Consider the following 19752-nt stretch of genomic DNA (forward strand, 5'->3'; position numbering starts at 1 on the left):
CTCCCACTCCGAGACGTGACGTCGCCTGAAACGTTCGAACCGTCTTACAGACTTATATCAAAGTTTTAAAAACAAAATACATTTGCAAGAAAGTAAGTGCATTTCCCTTTTCACCCATTCGTTGTTTTTGCCAGACACTTTTAGTGTGGAAGAAAAAGCTGTAGAGTTTACTTTTCAGAACCGAGCATGTTTTCATGACATGCCCAGCTGTGTGGAAGCTTTTGCGTAGTTCTAGGAAAGTGCAGCGCACCTGCTCCTAGGTTAATTTGACCATTTTAATTTTTTTACGTTTTAATTCCTTTTTTTAGAAGACTTGCTTTGCAAATTGTTCTATCGGTTGTCAAATACATGTTATAAATACTTAGGTTTCGTCTGTTTTGTTTTAAATACGCAGGCATTAGTGCACTAGTGTTTTAGATTTTAAGGGGAATATGTTTAATGTAATTTGAGGGAAGCATTTTACTAATTCTTGGATTCTTAATACACGTGGTTAGTTCATATTTTATTGGTCTTGTAATTGGTCTATATTATCATGTAATATCTGATTTTACTGTCCTTCATAGCCCACTCCTTGTTTACGCAGGGGTACATTTTAATTGCACAGTCCCGTTTCCATTCGGAGTCTTAGTAACTTGATGATCTCCAGGAGCACAGGAATGGGGGTTCAAATTCAGTATACTGATATTTGTTTTACCTGTTACACCTTTGATTAATGGTTATGGCTTAGGACAGTATGGTTTTTTACCACTACTTAGAAATGGTACAGTATAAAGAAGATGTTGGTCCCATCCAGCTCATTTGGTCACTAGCAACTTATTGATCCAAGGATCTAATTTAGCTGTTTCTCGAAGGAAACTTGGCTATTAACTCTAATAACATGGCTGGATAGCTCGTTCCCTGCCCCGCTACCCTTAATGTAAAAAAAAGGGCCTCCTGTCTTGCTTATAAGTGGGTTTTCATGTAGTTGCCATTTGTGTTCTCTGGTTTGTTTGTTGATTCTGAAGAAGTCCACTGTATTGCCTTTTTTATGGCCTTTGGGGATTTTGCATATATGGATCAAGTCTCCTCATAGTCTTCTCTGTGAAGACGAAAAGGGATTCTGTTCTTCTAGCCAGTCATTGTATGACATTACTTTGAGAACAAAATGGAGTTGGTGGACTGATTCTAGAGCATCACTATCTTTTTAAAAATATAATGACTAAAATTCTATTCAGACTTCTGAACCAAATTTTCAGCAGTGTTCTTGTATTTTTTCCCATAAAACCCATTATACAACACTGTATTGGTAACATTGTTAAAGGGAGTTTTAAGAGTGTTTTTGTAAGCTCGTTGATTGATTGTTTTTCTCGAGGGTGGAAGTTTTGATCGGATGTTAATGTCCACAAATTATTCAATGTCATTTTTAATGTTGTGGGTGGCTTGCCAACCGCAGGGATCCTACAGTGTCTCTTTGAATCCATGAATGAAGACTCTTCAGCTTAGAAGCTGGCTTTAAAGGACAAGTGCTGCCAATCATGAACAGATGGTTTCTTTTTTGGATATTGTACAATGTTTGGGAGATATCATTTGCCGCTATCCATCAATGATTGGCTTCTAATGAAACAAAAAATATGAAACACTTTTTATGATGGAATGTTAGCTGATGTGGATGTTTTATTTTACTTAAATCTTCCATTTGATTGATATTAAGTTGTGTGCACATTTTTTCTTAGTTTACTAGGCTGCCAATTTACATTCATTAGACTGCACATTAGTGTTGCATTTTAAAAGTAACCCTGCTGTGTTTGCATATGCTTAGAGTAAAAGAGGCATGTTAATTGAAAAATTAAGATGTGAATGTATTTGTCTATTAGTGTACAGCCAGCTGCCTTATTCAAAGGAAAATGTTTTGTAAATGTAAGTCATACAGCATGCTGTGGAATTTATTGCTTTATTTCTGAAAGTGCTCACAAAAACAGTTGTTTTAATTGGAGGTTTGGCATAAAGAAGCATCAGGCATTTTGAATAATAATAATTTATGGATATACAGTACTGTATTGTAGAACACTTGCTTTTTTAATGCAGAAAAACAAGTCGTACTTAGAAATATGTATTGTCACAATAAAGCCCATTTTTTGCAGGAGGTGACTGGAAATATACAATCCCAAAATAAATCAATACTAAGCTGATGCTCTTTTGAATACTTAAGTTAAGGAAGCATCTTTAATGTAAAGCAGTTTAATGCTGCCAGTTGTTAAAAATAGAATAGCCGTTGTGTAATATAGTTCAAAGATTGCTAGTTCAAGACTGAACTTGCTGTTAACTGATGGTTAGTGGGATTTCCCAAACAACAGCACAATTAGACAACTGTTTACTGAGTATGCTTGAGAGGACCATACATCTTGTATTACTTTTGGCTTACCTGGTAATTAAGTGAGTTGTCTTATTAGTAAGAGCCGTATCACTCCTGTCTTTGATATGAACACTGATGGAGGTACTGTGAGGCTGACAGGATGAGAAGAGGTGGACAATACTCCATCTAGACATGCATATCCATCCCCTTCCATTCTCACATTAGGAGTCCTAGTAGTGAGGTGAGCAAGTGTTGATTTTAAATTTGGGGTAACAATAGAAAAATAGGTTTGCCATTGAAATATAAGTATACCATGGAAAGACAATGCCTTTTTTTGTGAATAGCTTGTTTTATGTATAGAAGTATTTCTCAGGTGTGGAATGCATTTCTAAGGGGGTGATAGATACTGTACCATAGGTTGAAAATAGTAATGTGTGTTCTTTTATTGACCTTTCTTTGGACTGTAGTTCATAAATCAGCTCATTCACAAAAACCTAGACATTAAATTAGAATGTCTTTACTTAAAGTATTATGTCAGTTGGTGAGCACCTGATTTTGTTTTTAATTAAGTCGAAGTTTGATTTACATCTAAACATTTCCTCTCTCATCTGATTTGTCAGGGGAAGAATTGTTTCATTTCAATATTGCATGCTTCTGTGATGGGTTTTCTGTATGTGCAAAAAACAGATGATTAAGTCTAAGTATGTAGACCATGTTTAGTCTGACCAACTGAATTTAGCCAATTAGCTGTGGGTTTTTTTTAAAGCCCGCGGAGAATGTGTTCTTTGAGTTTGCTCTGGTGAGTTGGAACAGATTTTCAGTGACCTTGATAGAAAGACAAAGACTGAAAATGAGGTTATGTAGTACTGCATGAGGTTCTAAATTGCAATTGTTTCTTTGTCATCTTTGTGGTTCTTCTTTAGGGTCAAGAATGTTATGCATAAATTAGCAAACAAGTACATGATGCTAGTTTGTGCTTATGGATTTCCATGGCAGGTACTAGCTTAATGTATCTAACCTGCACTTGTATAAATAAACATAAATCCTGTCATCACTAGTTTATGTTAAAGTAGGCTATGGAGTGGGTGATCTTGTAGGGTTCATCTCTATGAGTAAATTGACCCTTTGTTCTATACAGTCTTAAATTCACTCATGTATTGATGTATTACAATATGTAAGTTATAAATAAAAAAATGCTTAACTTTATAGAATATTTAGTTATTAATAAAACATTTTTCAAAGATTGTGATGAAGTGTGATGAATCAGGACATTGTCAAGTTAAACATTTTAAAATACTATATACTGTATATGCAGTATAATTTCTCTCTTATGCTATAGACGTTCTTTAAAAAATACTTCCTGGAAGCTGATCATATGTTGAAATTATATTGATATTTGTTACCTCTGATTATATTTCTTATTGCATATAAAACAGTTACTGTGGTACTTGTGAAAGATCTATTTCATAATAAGGTCCTTCAAAGAAGTGCAGAAAAGTATTCCTGCTCAGGCATCAAACTTTTCAGAAACAGTGACTTTATGCTTGGAATTATCTTAAAGTCTTGCCATTCATTTGTGCTAATTAATATATAATGCTCTACAGAGGTACACCCCTTGTAAGAAACATTGTTTGAAAAGTATGAAATAAAATAGGACTAGGTATGACATGGTTTTGTTCACTGTCATTACTCTATTTATAGTCTGATTTTGTGTTTTGGACCTTGTTAGGCTTGTTAGGCATTATTTGGTGGGAGAACTATTCTTGTCATTTTCATTAAGCAATCAGTACTGTCATTTCAACCTAACTGAGCACTTGTCAGGGCTTGTCTTTCAGACATCTGTGTTTGCAGATACCTGCTCCTCTCAGGTAGTAGTGGGACATTACTACCAGTCCAATTGTGACTGGAAGAAAATATAAAGAAGAAAAAGCTTCATGGTGGAGCTGGAAACAGAAATCCCAAATTTTCAAATTAAGAATGTAGAAAAATGACCCTATAGAAGAACTGTCAAGAAAATATGAAAGAAAGAAATTAGATTCTTCCAGACCTGATGGCATGTGACTTAAGTCAATTGGTGTTTCCTTATATAGCTGAAATCCGGTGGTATCCTGAGGCACTGGCTCCCCCAGGGATCCTCAGTGGTAGTCCAGGGGGCTGAGAAAATCCTGGAAGTTACTCATCCCACTAAAAAACTAAATAGATTTTTTTGTCTTTATTACCCAAAAGATGTGCAATTGCTGTAATTATTGAACTTAGAGACCTGGTTTAAAGTCCTATCTTCTGCTATCTTGGCTGTGGACACTATTTAAATTAGTGTTCACCTGAACACACAGAAAATGCATTTTCATTTCCTTACAAGTGTGAGCCAGGGACCACCTTAAGTTTCTTTTTATGTTGCAATTTTGGCTGTTTAGGGAGGCCAGACCATTGTGGTTGGGAATGGGGTCTCCCGGAGTTAACATCATTAAGAATCTTTGACCAACAAATAGGAATTGCTCTTTAAAGTATTTTCAGATCAGGCTGATCAGTATATGTCTCTGTAGTACAGAAAGAAAGCTCCCTGTTATTCTTTTCCCAAGCCATTGGAAAAACCTGAGTTACATGTTTGCTGTTCTTGCAATTCTCTTAGATGACCTAAAATGACACGGTTATACTGTAATAGTGTGAGGTGATAAAACAGCAAAAGTCTTATTTTTAAATTTAAAAACAATCCTAATATTGTAGTATGTATTAAAATCTAATACCACAGACTGTGGAGAGGATAATTACTTATAATGTGATAACTATTTTAAACATCATAATTTTTTGGATCAAGGTACTGCCTCAAATAATAAGCAAAACATTCACTGACAGGGACCTTTGGCAGTGCTAAAATATATACTTGTCATTAGTGCCAGTAATGGCACAGAATAACCTCATACTAGGAAGTGTTAAAGTCTATCAAATGTTTGGTGCTTTAGCCCAAAAGCTGTTTAAGATGACTAATTGGATTGGGAGCTATTAAAGGCTTGGGATTTGCTATTAGTGTAATGATGTTATTACATTAGACATTTTCAGTAAAGTATTGTCCTGTTGTTATTTTACAAGACTGATTATAATGAGACTTGAGCCAGCACACATTATGAAATGCTCAATAAGTAGCTATATACGATTCACACAGAAAAACGTCATGGCCATGTCAAACTGGTTATAAGTGGCGTGATTCATACATACTTTTAGAGTCAAGGGTAACAAAAAGCAGTACCCATATTTTTCATTTATTTGTCCTTGCTTTTAAGGGTCCTAGAGCTCTTTCCCATTCTAACCCATACTTCCTGGTATCTGCTTCTCACCCAGAGTGCATAAATTTAATTTATATGTCAATGATGTTTTTATACATTGTCAATCTATCTAGCTCATTACAGTCATTAATAAGCACTCCAATACATCTCGTTACAAGGTTAATTGGGACAAAGCTAACCCCCCCTAAAATATGATATCTCTCAAAGCATATCCCTCAAGGTTCGTTGCAGAAGAAATGGCAATATTGTATGAAAGACTCCTACGCAATGTTCAGGTCCCTAACAGCTATTATTATGTTACAGAACTATACTTTGTTATTATATTCAAATTCTATTTATTTTATCTTGTCTTACATTTGATGGTGGCACCTAAAAATCATCTGAATGCTAATGAGGATGTTTCACAATGCCCATTTATTACAGAGTCTAGACATTTTCCAAACAGACATTAAAGGATAAATCATCAGTCATTTCTTTTGCTTTAGCAATGGATGTGGTGATCCAAGGTAAGATAGAATGGCCAGTATCCCACATGAAAGGCTAGCTTCCCAAGTGCAAAAGCAGTTTTGTGCAGCTGGAAGTTCACCGACAATTTCTTTTTTCAGACATAAGAAAAACAGGCTGCTTTTTTGATGATTTTAAGATGATTATCTGATTTTTAGGAGCATTGCTATACATTCAGCACATTGTTAGTTCTAGATTTACAGCAGGTCCTACACCAAGATTTTCTTTCCTCTAAAGATGCCGACAGTATATGCCAACCTTACAATTATTTTTTAATACTGCTGTTCACAGTTTTAGGCATCATAGCGACAGGTACGTTTCTTGTTGATTGAAAACAAGATGTCACTGCCTGGGACTCCCACACCTACTGACAGTTGTGATTTAATATTGTAATGAAGATGGTAAAAATGTGGCAAGTTGAAAAGACATTTGTTTATTCGTGCTCTAGGTTCAACAAAAAACAAAACATCATTTTTTCTAGGAAGCTGAAGCGAGAAGAGGATAGCATGTGCATTGAAACACTTTTTGTTCCCACTCAGGTGTACATTGCTATAAGCAATCATACATACTGTACATACTGTCTCAGAGCTCTCACTGCCCTCTCCTGACTGAAGTGGTTTACACTGATGAGACCTGCCATATTATATGTACAATTTTTCCCTGCCATTATAGCCTCAAAAACTCAACTCTAAACATGTACAGGTATGTGGAGAGCGTGTGGATTTTAAATGGAGTAGTAAACCTTTTTGTTGCTTGCGACTATGATGCACCCATTTCATTTTTATACTGTTAGCCCAAGCTGTTAATTATTTTACTGGATACTTTCTATATCAGTACATTAAGATGTACAGTAACTGTCTGGGTGAACAGAGCCAAAGCCAGCCATTGAGTTTTAGAGATGCATACGTTTTTTGCCAGTCTAAAGTTAGCCTCAAGAAAATCTGAAACTATGATCATTAACTAAAACTTATCAGATCACTAAGCAGTTTCCTCAAAACCTCAGCAAACATGCTCTTGTTTAAACAGTTGTTTAATGCAGTTACTGTATATCTACCCAGTAGACCCACAAAGGTCTTAATGGAGATTGTGAGACTTCTGTTTCTTTTCATCTCTAAATAATACGAAGAAAGATGTAGGAAGGAAGTTATTTTTCTTTGGTGGGTGGTATGTTTTGTTCAGTGATTTTGTGAAGTGTTTCTATAGCTTCCTCATAATATCTGATTTTATACTTGAGGCTTTTTACTAAGGATGGGCTTTCACTGTATAGCTCTTTAAGGAATGGTTTCAGTCTCACTGAAACATGGTGAATATGAAGTAGTGTATAATATTAGCATTTCATAGGTTTTCTTTACAAATACACATATTCATCTGCAGATGTTTTAAAAAATACAATAAACATTGATCCATCAGTTTCTAATTGTGAAATAATTTTAAGCCGCCTACATTGATTGTAAATTTTAAAAATCAATAAACACTTGTAACATTTTATAAACAGAATGAAGAACTGAAAAATATTCTACAACCTGTGTTTTTGTTACTAGTGAAATTACTTTTTCCAACAATAATGCAAAGCTTTATGATTAAGAAGTGTAGCTATAGTTTGCTAGTCCAGTTCCTTTTTCTCTGCTGAGATCACATAGACTAGAGGAGTGCACATGACTGGCAACACTCGCAAGATGAATTGAGCACTCTTCTACAAACCTCGTTAAGGCTGAAATCATTGAAAAAATAATAGTTATTAAATTAATTGCAGTCATATTCTCGTAAAATATGTGTAGAAAAATTATACGCTGTTCGATTAACACATAGCATGAGTGTCAAATCTGTAATAAAACCCAGATCAATAAAACAATAACTATGTTGTTAAAAGCAGTCATAGAAAGGTGTTGCAGGCAATGTATTTTAGAGGTGAGCAACCCTTTTAATATAAACGGATTTCATCTTTACACTGTGTCACCTAAATCATGACAATGTTTGTGTATACAATTATAATCTGACAATAAATTGCAGCAATGGATGGATTAGGAAGACTTTGGCTGACCCCATATATTAGAATGTGTCATAGCCCTAGAAAATGCTTGTCTAACAATCTGTTGATTACAGGATGAGCAAACCACAGCGAGAATAGACACTGACTGTGGCAGCATACGTTATTTTAACATATAGTAATGTTTAAATCGATAAGTTTCAAATGAACATTAAGTACTGTAATTAATGAAAATATCTGAATAACAAAGGTGACTGTATTCATTTCAGTTTGATTCTGTAGGATATTCTTAGATTTTTTTTATATTTTTTATGACCACAGGGGAAATCAGACCATAATAAAATGAACACTAGAGTGAGAATGTGGTGACTTAATTACAAAATGTAATTCCAATACTAATACTCTGATGGCACAATAGAGCACAATAAAAGTGTCTTTCTACATATATATGTATAATATATAGTAGAAAAAACATTTTACATTTTTATAGGTTCTAAACTTGATTCTTGAATCATTTAATCAAAATGAACATCTCATTTAATTTATTTATTTATTGTGCAGCAAGGCTCATGACTTGAGGAAAGTAGCTATAAGGATAAACTATTCAATACGTGTAACATTTCCATGTATTGTTCATTTAAAATGTGTACAAATTTGTGTTTTTTGTTTCATGGTAGTTTGTCCCCATAAGAGCAACTAAATAAAAAGAAAAAAAATATATACCACACTTTAAGGGTGTCTAATTGATAATATATCGTTGTAAACCAGGGAGCTGGGTTACGATTATGACAATGATAGTGGCTAGATGTATGAATTTTTTAGGCTGTTTAACGAATGCACAGCATTCCCCATAAAGGATAATAACATTTTAGCATTGAAATCTGTTATCCCTGAAGGGATTATTTACACTTTACGCATTTTCTGATTAATCCTTTTCTGTAATTAGGCATGGGTAAAAAATCTTGGCACTATCCCATGTTTCTTTAGGTTTGTTATCTATAGCATGATTACTGCCGCGGTGTAAGTGCTGAGCACTTTCCCAGAGTGAAATTAGCTTCTTTTTATCAAAGAGAAAATACAGCTTACTGTATGTACAAGACCAAGTGTTTTTGCCCTACTGCTTTACGAGATTAAGGACAGTTGCATGTGTTTGTTAATAATTGTTAATTGTTAATAAGCCTTTTATACTTGAATGACAAAGTGTTTACAAAAATAAGTAATCTTTTCTCTTACTAATGGTGTGGAAAGAATAGTTTTCTGTGTGCATTCCTGTTATCACATAGTTTCCAATCTGTTATACTGTATTATCAAAGGTACATTGTTTATCAGTTATTGAGGTACATATTTCCATTTTAAAATGACTAATTATATAAGCACTTAAATGACATTCAGTAGGCTGTGTGGTATTTTAGTACTGACGCTTCTCTCCATTTTCAAAGAAACCTAGCATACATTGCATGAAGCAGTGAAGGGAATGAAAGGATCTTTGTAACCCTAGACAGGGCCAAATAAGTATTAAGTAATCACCCGTTCAACTCATAAATGATGCTGTATAAGAAAGGTTTTAAAGATGTATATTTCATATATATGTTTCATATAACATGGCTAATTAGCTTGTACTGTATTGGATAAAGTTGTAGCCAAAAAGTGTCAAGGTCCATTTGAATTCTGATGATGTAGTGAAGTTTCACAATACTTTTAATTAATAATCAGTTAATAGAAGAGCCTAATTAATTGCTATGTTAAGCATGTTTTTTAGCATGCTAAAAACTTACCTACATGCCTAATATTTTCACCATTAACAAAGCAGAATGTGGGTAATCACTTGTCTCAACATATTAAAATAAGTCAATTTTCTAGGTATGGTACAGTATAGTGTTTGTTGATGTACATTTGTTGATGTATGTTATCCACTGTGTCCTTTCTGTACTCATTGGTGTGTTTGTGGCAAATGTGGTCTAACAGTTATAATTGTATCGCCCTTATTTTATAACAGTTGCTGTGAGCAAAATCAAGAAGACCCATAGCTCTTCACCATCACCATCATTTTAGTGCTGTAGTAGTCAGTAGTTCGAATTATAGGGAAAAAGCCGAACAAATTCACAGTGACATTCTAGGTGGGCAGAGGTGGAACCCACTGTTTACCATTAGCCTTAAATGGCTAATGAGCAGAGCAGAGATAAAAAGATATCAGTGCTCTAGGACCAGGGGATACAGACCCTTGTTTTTTTTCCTGTTTCACAATACCAAAACCCGTTTTAAATACAACCCAGCTCACTACTTGAGAGTGAATGCCTAGTTATATGTATGTTCCTTTGGGAACAATTACATCATGCCCAGTGTTTTCCATTATTACAGCATGTTTCTGCAAAGCTCGTTGTGTACTGTATATGTTACAGAGCACCCTGCCTATGACCATCCCTGTCTTGTAAGGCACCTCATTAAGGAATAATATGATTCTGTGCAATCTACTGTCATACCTTTTACAAATTCACTGACACCTGTCTTGCTAGTCCATGTTTGAAGCTGATATAGATAGACAGCTATAAGAGCCTATGTAGCTCTAGTCTAATACAAAAATATTATTAGATTATGTAATTTCCTCAAAATCTCTACATTTGTGTTTGTTTAGTTCTGCAGTAAAAAATAGTTAAACAGAAGGACAAAATATCCAAAGACAACTACAAAGAAATTATTTTTTCAAAAGTATTTTGAATGAATTAAAAATATGGGAAAGTATACTTTGTTTTGGGTGAATGGAACAAACAGATGTACAGTAAACAGTAAAATAATATGTATGTGTGTATCATGGTGTGTAAGATCCCTACTTTTCATAACGTGGTCTTAACCAATTTACTGTGCTAGTAGTTTAGTAGTCAAGATGATCATTTCATCTTGTGTAGGAGAGCTTCACAGAAAATATTGGACTGCATCCTGGATTTAGGACAGAATAAGCACTTGACGTGCTTGATGTATTAAATAAACTTAAAAAGCACTCTAGTGAACTTTAAAGTGCTCTTGGTAACATTATGGCAAATTATCAGACTGGGAACTGACAGAAGGCATCAAACTTGTGACCTCTCTTTTAGTGTTTGCTTAAATTAACCTACTTTTGTGACTTACCAAATGTTTTCCTTATACTAAAGTGTTTTCACAGCTACAATTGTATTTCATTAAGTGTACATAATGAAATCATAGTTCACATGAAAAGTTAGTAGGGTTGTGTTGCAAGAACTAGAAGATTGATTGCAGTGTAGTTACACAAATTTTGCACTAGGATGTCTTCCTCTAATATTTTGGTGCGTATGTTTCAAAATTAATGACCCATCTCGTCCATCTAATGAGACATCCCATGTGGCACAGTATACCCCCTTAATTCCTGAGTACTGTAAAGTCATAGCAGATCAGACCTTTTAGTTGATTGTGCTGTGTTACTGTACTGATTTAAATGATCTCTTAATAGTCATACTTGTTTATGCAAATGCCTCTGGTACATTGATGTATGCAACGGCATAGCAGGCTCATGTGCCATTTCAGAAAGCCTCAAGGGATAGCAGGCAGTGGTTGACAGATAAATAAGGTAGCAAGAAGCTACTGAAAATTGCGTCAAACATTGCAAGCGGAGTGGCTTCAACTGTTGTTGTTTGGATTATCTAATGTCTCTGTAGAAGTTCAAGTAGGTAGCTGCGTCGGCATGCGTAGGCTGCAAAGGAGAAAGTAAATGTTTATTCCATGCTGGAAAGTAAAGAGACACAACGTTTCGGCTGACAGCTAAAGAAGGCCCCCAGCCAGAACGTTGTGTCTCTTTTCTTTTCAGAATGGAATAAACCTCGACTTGTTCGTACTATCTCTGTAGACATCTGTGAACATCTAGTGGCATCAGTGCAGTTTTAGGCTGCCACTATAATTTCCAATTGATGTGCACAGTTTTCATAGGAACTTATAGTTTGTTATGGCTTTTTAACAGTAGCCTATACTGCAGAAATCAGTTAATCTTCATTTTTGAGGACAATTATCCCAGGAAAAGGTATCTGAACTCGTTTGTCTCTGGCTAAAAATACAAACACAGTTCAATCACAAATACTGTTTCCAACACAAACTGTTTTTTCTTTATTATGTGTATTTCAACTTCACATCACAAATTACTTTAAAAAAATGTATTCTTTATCACATGTATTATGATTTTATTTTCTCTTTCTCTTCATATTGAAGCATAAATATCTGCCTTTCTACTAGAAGAAATTATGTTTAGACTTGCACTTGATGAATAATGATTTTTTGGACTTCTCAAACAGAATCCATCAAAAGCAGAACCACAACCTGCAAATCTATACACAACTATAAATCTAATAAGTGCGCAGATGTATTACCATTGACCTGTTTTTATATACTGTACAGTATACGTTTTGCAGGCTGCTTGATTACAAAACATTTTAGACTGCATGGTATTTTAAGAGAAGATGGCAGATATGAAGATGCTAAAAATATTCATCATGTTTTGCAAATTAAATGTGTCATAGTCCTCCCAGCAATGCAGTTTGGCATACAGTATGTACTGTATAACTGGTATATGTTAAGACAAGTATCTTCACAAACAATTTCAGACCTTTGGAATAGTGGGGGCTGCTGTGTGGAGTAATGTTTTGGGCTCTAGACAGAGCTGGAAGGTTGTAGCTGGAACAGACACTGCTGTTAAATCTTTGACTAGGATACTCAACTCCATTTGTCCCAGCCTACCCAGCTGTTCAAGTGGGTACCAGCGTTGCTGGAGCAGCACTGTGATGGGTTAGTGTCATCTCCAAGGGAGATCTCAGTCTGCTCAACTTTGCAGAAATCAGGATATGACTTCACTTCATTTTGCATTTAGAATTGCCTGTTTTACCTTGTCCTTTAAGGTAAAAATAATAGGTAATTTTAGACAACGTGGGGTTTAATCTTTAATCTTTTTTTTCAGTAAGCAGACAGAGATTTTAACTTGTACTGTATATGACTATGTATTTATTGACATTTAGAAAAAGGAATGGAGTATGAAGTTGTTTTAAGGCCAATAATTAAAAATGTGAGTGCCTTTGTTTCTCAACAAAGATAACAATAACAAAGATTGTATTTTAAAGACAACAAAGATAATAACAATAACAAAGGTTATGTGGAATATCTTTAGCTAATCCATTCATTAACTGTCTGGAAATCCATTAATTAATAAAATGGGCCATTAATGATAACTTTGTGTCTGCCGTGTTGACCTGTTTATTTTCTGAATTCTGTATCTCTTTATCCTTTGTTTTATGAGAAAATAAAGGGTTTAGGAGATGAAAACACACTGTGACTCTTCAATGTACAGTGAGATAATTTACTGCCTGTGCACAAAGTCTATTTAATGTTTCTTGGCTGATGATGTTACTGGCAGTCCATAAACATGCCTGTGGTGTTCATGCCTCTGTTACATGTAAAGTTATTGTGGTGCTATCCATGTGAATTTTAAAACTAGTGAACTCTTTATAATGCCTTAATTAAGTGCTAAAGTTTAAAGTGCCCATATATTGTTGTTCCAGGTAGGGTCCTGTAGAGATGCCCATTTAAAACGCTTCGCAGAACCAGTGCCGTATAGTATCTAAAGTCAAGATAGAGATATTAGTAAACAACCTTGTGTGAAATATATTGCAGACTTAACAGGTTAAATGAGAAATTGCTTATGTGTGGCCATCTTAATATTTAATGAGAACACAAACTGGCAAAATTCTGTCACAGCGATCTAACAGTAGAGCAATTAAGGACAAACCTTTTCATTAAAGATAGTGGTTTATACTTTTAATAGTACTGTTAAGTAACTGCTGATTTTGATGTTTATACCACTGCTAAATTGGCATAAATATTAGTGCTAATGATTACAGCAACTTGGCATCAGTCCACAAGTAGTTCTGGGAGTGATGTTTGATCATTAGCTGTGCAAACTGGGACTCTGCCAGGAACATTTTGAGGACCAATTGGGCCGATGGAAGAATAAGGCTTACTCAAATGGGGATGCGCAATGGAGCTCATCAAAGTCGGGGTTTATACTTTTTAGACATCTTACAGTGCAAAACAGTTTTGAGAATGCAACCAATTTCACAAAGCCTTTACACATTTTTATTACATGTAAAAGCCACCATATAAAATGATGCCTAAAGGAACAAGATAAGGAAAAGAGAATATTTTTTTATTTTACCAATCTGTATATTTAGAATAGCATTATTACAGTTCCTGTAGGTGTATTTGAGAGACATACTGTGTAACAATACATAAAAGCATGTTTTTTATGATCATTCCTAACTTGCTTTTCAAATTAAAACTAAGCTAAGAGTTTGTTTAGGCCACATGGTAAAAACATTCGAAAATACAGATATAGATTAACTGCATAAACTATCAACAATTTTAGTGTTGAGATTTTCTTCCAAGTATGGTATACTAGATCTTTAGGAGTTCATGGATAAAAGAAGTAAGCTGTTTATTTGACTTTTCCCATTATAAAAATTATATCTGATTTATTTAATGTGTTTTCTTGTTTGTGTTAACAGTAGATGTAATTCACTTTTGATGCTGCAATCAATGATTAATACAATACAAAAACTGCCAGACTTTCCTTAGCTTGTGATGTGAGTAAATTGTTGCAGAAAATTCTAAAGCTTCTGAAGTAAAGTACTGCACAGTAAAGTCCTGTGACTCTGTGGTGATATTCCCTTCTGATTTACTGATATCCTGCCTTTTGGTGTCTTTTAAGGATTTCTGTTCTCTTTTAGCATTTGTCTGATGCAAGTCTGAACCCAAAGTAAAAAAAAAAATAAGAATAGAAATGAAGAACCAATTAATGATTTTTAAAACAACAATGGCTTAAAAACAGTTAAAAAAACATTTCGATAACAGACTTAGTTATAAACAAGAAAAGGCCTTTTGTTAGGAATTTTCGTATTAATAGTTTTGCATTCCTTTTAATTTTGTATATTTTTATTACACTTTTAAACAAAGTTTAATTGGAATCTTACTTCAACCAACACTTAAAAAATTTATTTCAACAGATGGAAGCTTGATAGAATTTAGACTTTAGCACTAAATCTTTCATAATGTCCCTGGCAATTCCACCTTTTGCACAGATAAATAATTATGACTGATGTACAGAACTCATTCATGTTTAAAAAAGAATATCCACTACAGATTTCATACAAAGGTAACAGCACACCAGATATCCAGCTAGTGAGATTTTATTTTTTACTAAAGAACCATCATGCAATGAGACATTACTCATGCATGGTGTTCGTGGGGTTTAAATATACGGTGTTCGGCGGCAGGCGGGAGGGGGGTCATAGGGGGAGACTATTCTGTGGATAGTTTCATGTGTCCGTGAAGTTTTTGGTCTTTGCTTTTTGAACAGCTATTTTAATTCGAATGTTTCACAAAGTTAAGTAGCACGGGCCAAGGAGTTTCCTTAACCTCCTATGAGGAATGTACTGGAGGTGAATGAATAAAGATTCGGGCACTCAACAATTTGTCTTTGACAGAAGGGAACATTTGAAGTCACCAGAGGGTGGTCAGCGGTGAGTGGCATATATTTGCCTCAGGCATTACCTGCAGGCAACACTGGGTCTTGATTTGCACAGGATGTATAGATAAATGTATTTTGTGCCATCTGGACATGATGAGGGAATTGGGCCACTCAGGCTGAAGACCTGTGTCAATGCTTCTCAATAAGGGCTGTTTATGAACAGATGTTATGTGGTGTGTTTTCAGTGAATGGGCTCTGGAGAGAGTACGTCTATCAGCGGCTGAAGCATTTCAGGGTAGTTGCAGATTTTAACCTTGAGGATGGAGCACTTCGACATCCGCCTCAAAACAAAATAAGATTCAAAAGAAATGCCGTTAGAACTTCTATTTTATTGGACAGCAGTGCATAATCAGTCTGTTCAAAATTAGTTTATTTTAATTTAGCCTGGTTGTTGTTTTCTGATTGTTTTTTTTCTTTCCTGGAAGAAATTTCTTGCATTGTCTCGGATGAGAAGAAAATTCTAGATGGCATGTATCGTACGTCCTGAGGTTGTGGGTACTGCCATGCAGTAAAAAGTAATACTAGCTTCACAGTACAGTCTTAACGCGTCAGGAACCTGTAAAATTAATGTTGCTAAGCTTTTAGGTTCTTCTTGTTGGTTTGATGAAAAATATCACCATGGTGTCTGTATTATAAAACTGTATATCCCGAGAGATTATCCACTAGGGTCTCCTGTGTATTCTTATTTTTATAGAGTGCTATCTTATTTTACATATTATTTAAATGATAATATGTAAATACTTGGTACTGTAGGTATTGCTTACCAACCACTGAGACTCAAGTATAAACAGCCTGTAGACAATGGTAGACATTTAACCATGATAGCCTGACTATAGGTGCAGATATTGTGATTATCTCTTAATCATCAAGTCCACCATACATGAACTGTTTTTTTAATGTCATTGTAGGTTTCTGCTTCCTTGCATTTTATCTGCAAAAGTAATCTAATAATGGTAAAGAGGGCCGAAAATATGGCTGTTTCAGTATAAAACTAAAAAGGGAAGATTGTGCAACTCCACCAATTGCATTCGAGCAATCAATATGTGTTTTATCAATTACATTATAATAATATAACACCTTTAAAGAATGAGTATCAAAGAATGCTTTTCCTTGAAAATATTGTGTATAAGAAGACATTCCACTGTTGAGCTCCAAGATTTGAAGATTTGGCTACATGTGTTGTTGAAACTATGAGACTATAAAACTATAATTGTTTGACTTTTTAAGATAGTTAACTGAAAGTTGAGAAGTCTGAAATAAAATATATAACAACTGAAACACAAGTATTAAAACACTTCCTTTGTCAATGGGGTTATATGGTGTATCAGGCTGGTCATAACCAAAGTTTTTCCAATACAGACTCCTGCTAGTACAGAAAAAAACAAGTACAATTACAAACGAGAGGAAGCCATTGGAACTTTCCCATTTTGTAGTTAGTATCTAATTCATCTGAGGATCTCATTGAGCCATTTCTTGAAAGAAACTTGAGTTTAAGCTTCTTTTGTATTGTTTCTTTAGTATTGTATTATTCAAGGTAATAAGACATTCTGTTGCCAGCAAATGTCACTCCTGTTCCATTTTGTATTGAGAAGGTTAATCTTTTTTGCATAAATTAGCAGTTTGTGCTGATTCTTACTTTTTTGGTTGTATTTGAGTATGAACTTCAGACATTTCCATAACTGTATTTTATATTAAATGAAATTTTGGCTTCAAACTGATAAAATAACATTTTGCTTTAGTTAGTGAAAAAAGCTTTAATGCATATAAATCAAAGTATAGAGCAGTATACTGTAAGGGCAAAGTCATTCCTTGCTCCTCATGACCTGTTGACTGACATCACACTTTGCATCATACATATTTTCATCTTCCCTCTCCCTCGCTTATTATTTATTCAATAAATTTACTTCCTTTCTTGCTGACAACAGTTGTATTTATAAATCTAAACCCTGCACTGCAAAATGTTTATCACTTTTTAAACTAAAAGCTAATGTTTTATTTATGTGCAATGATGAGGGAAAACAGAGCTGAATTGATGTTTACCTAATAAGCTGCAAAATAAAAAACCTTAACATAATAGCAGAGTTCATAAGCAGTCTGGCTTGTAATTTCTGGTGTCAATATTTGAATTGCAGAGGGAAGTTTTGCAGACATAGCATGTATAAAAGTGCAATTTAGTTCTACATCTATAAAAAATAACATCTGTTTAAGCATACATTAAGTTTAAAAATAACTGTACAGAGATCACCCGGTAAAGTACAGTTAACCAGATGTCGTTTTAAAGTGCCAGATGGAACAATGAAACCAGGATTGAAAATTAAAAACACTGTGAAAGGTCAGATCAATTAAGAAACCTGCGTTGGCTGCCATATGACAATTAAAGCAAGTTTAAAGTACTTGAGCGATGGGCTTTGTGGTAGCAGGAGCTGAGAGAACTTCTTGGGGCATAAAACGTGCCGTCAATTGGAAGTGTTCATGACTGAAATGTATTTACACCAGGTCAAGGTTAATGACCTGCGCAGATAAACCTGATATAACATCTTTCAGGAGATAGGAAAACCTTTGTCCGTTGGTTTTAAAAAGCTAATAAATTAAGAATATGCCACAGGATGACATTGAAATTTCCTCCACTGAAAGACGACTGCATTTTTTTTTACTATAGGAGCACTAGTTTTTTTTTGCACTTGACCGGATTTCAAAGATGCCAGTCACAGTGTGTGTTGTTGTATTGAAACTTGAATCTGTACCCTTGTAGCTCTGGATGTTAGATTCCCCTTTTTCTTCATGTTTTATCCAAATCTTGCCACCATACACTCTCAGTCCAGAAACTTCCCAAACCAATGTTCTACCCTTTAAAGAAATCACTTCAGCAATCTTGATTTAACAATTGTAGTTAAAAATCTAGGTACTATGACGTTTTTAATAAATGTAGTGAAATAAAACTTTCAAGAAACATTGTGTTATTTTTTCAAACTCCTTAGATGTTCGTGTTCACAGGTGTGGCAGTCAAATTTACTTAAAGTCGTTTGCAGGAGTTAGAAAAATAGGTAGTCATTTGTGGAGTTTTCTGTTTTGCGTGCATGCTTTCTGTTGAAATGGACAAAATCTGCAATTTGATTCCGAACAATTCGATTCTGAATATGTTGATCAAATGTTAAGAGGTGCATCGATTAAAATATCGATAGCTTTTACAAAATGAAAAAAACAAACATTTTTTTATTTCCCTTTAAAACATTTACCCTTATGCTTGTTATAGAATTTCTCAGGCATTTCCATCAGATTTGTTTTTGTTTTGTTATCTCGCTCAATCCCAATATCTATTTTTATGGTGTTGGAATTGGGGCCCTCGACAGGATTATTACTACCTTGTAGCCTGATCTCATCAAGTCTATATCAAGAATATACATCAAGAATATAAGCAAGACTGTGGCTGGCCAGTACTGAAAAGGGCGATCTCCAAGGAAACCAGGCTGACGCAGCTGAGGTGCTGGTGGACCAGTAGGTAGCGCTCTCCCAGCTGGACCAGAATGTTCAACCCCATGACTGAGTGTGATCATAGGGGGCAGTGTTGTAGGAGGGGCTGTCCTTAGGATGAGATGTTAAAGTCAAGGATGATCATCATTGATCCCATGTGGCTTTCTGGAAGAGTGCAGAGTGTTAAACCTGATGTCCGCCCTGGGCTTGCACAATCTGCTGAAGCATTATCTCTCAGTTCTCCACCGGATGTGCTGTGCAGTAGGGCAGCTGGTGCTGAATGCCTGCCACACATCACAAAGGTGGGTGTTGCACTTCAGTGCGCAGTGGATGAAGTGCGTCCCTCCTGTATGTGTAGCACTTTGGAATAATTCCATAATATGTACTGAATCATGGGATTTATTATTATTATTATTAGTAGTAGTAGTAGTAGCAGCAGTAGTAGTAGTACTGTATGTTGTTCTTGTTATGATGCCACATACTAATTGGCCCACCTTTACCTTTTTTGTTTTATTGGACCGTTTCTGAATGCTTGTGTTTGAATAGTTCTCCTTTTCACATTTTTGAGAGAAATCTCCCAAATCAGTACAGTGTACGAATC

At 34.9% G+C, this 19752-nt stretch overlaps 1 long non-coding RNA gene across 1 annotated transcript in view; it reads left to right on the forward strand.

Moving 5' to 3' along the window:
- Window positions 1-2: 2 nt before the first annotated feature.
- LOC138238437 (uncharacterized) overlaps window positions 3-19752 on the forward strand; it is a 71409-nt gene continuing 51659 nt past the window's right edge. Inside the window, exon 1 of the long non-coding RNA XR_011189475.1 lies at window positions 3-92. This is a non-coding gene — a long non-coding RNA (uncharacterized lncRNA). The remainder of the gene's footprint in view (window positions 93-19752) is intronic.

This window comes from Lepisosteus oculatus, chromosome 4 (assembly GCF_040954835.1).
Source record: "Lepisosteus oculatus isolate fLepOcu1 chromosome 4, fLepOcu1.hap2, whole genome shotgun sequence".
Lineage (NCBI taxonomy): Eukaryota > Metazoa > Chordata > Actinopteri > Semionotiformes > Lepisosteidae > Lepisosteus > Lepisosteus oculatus.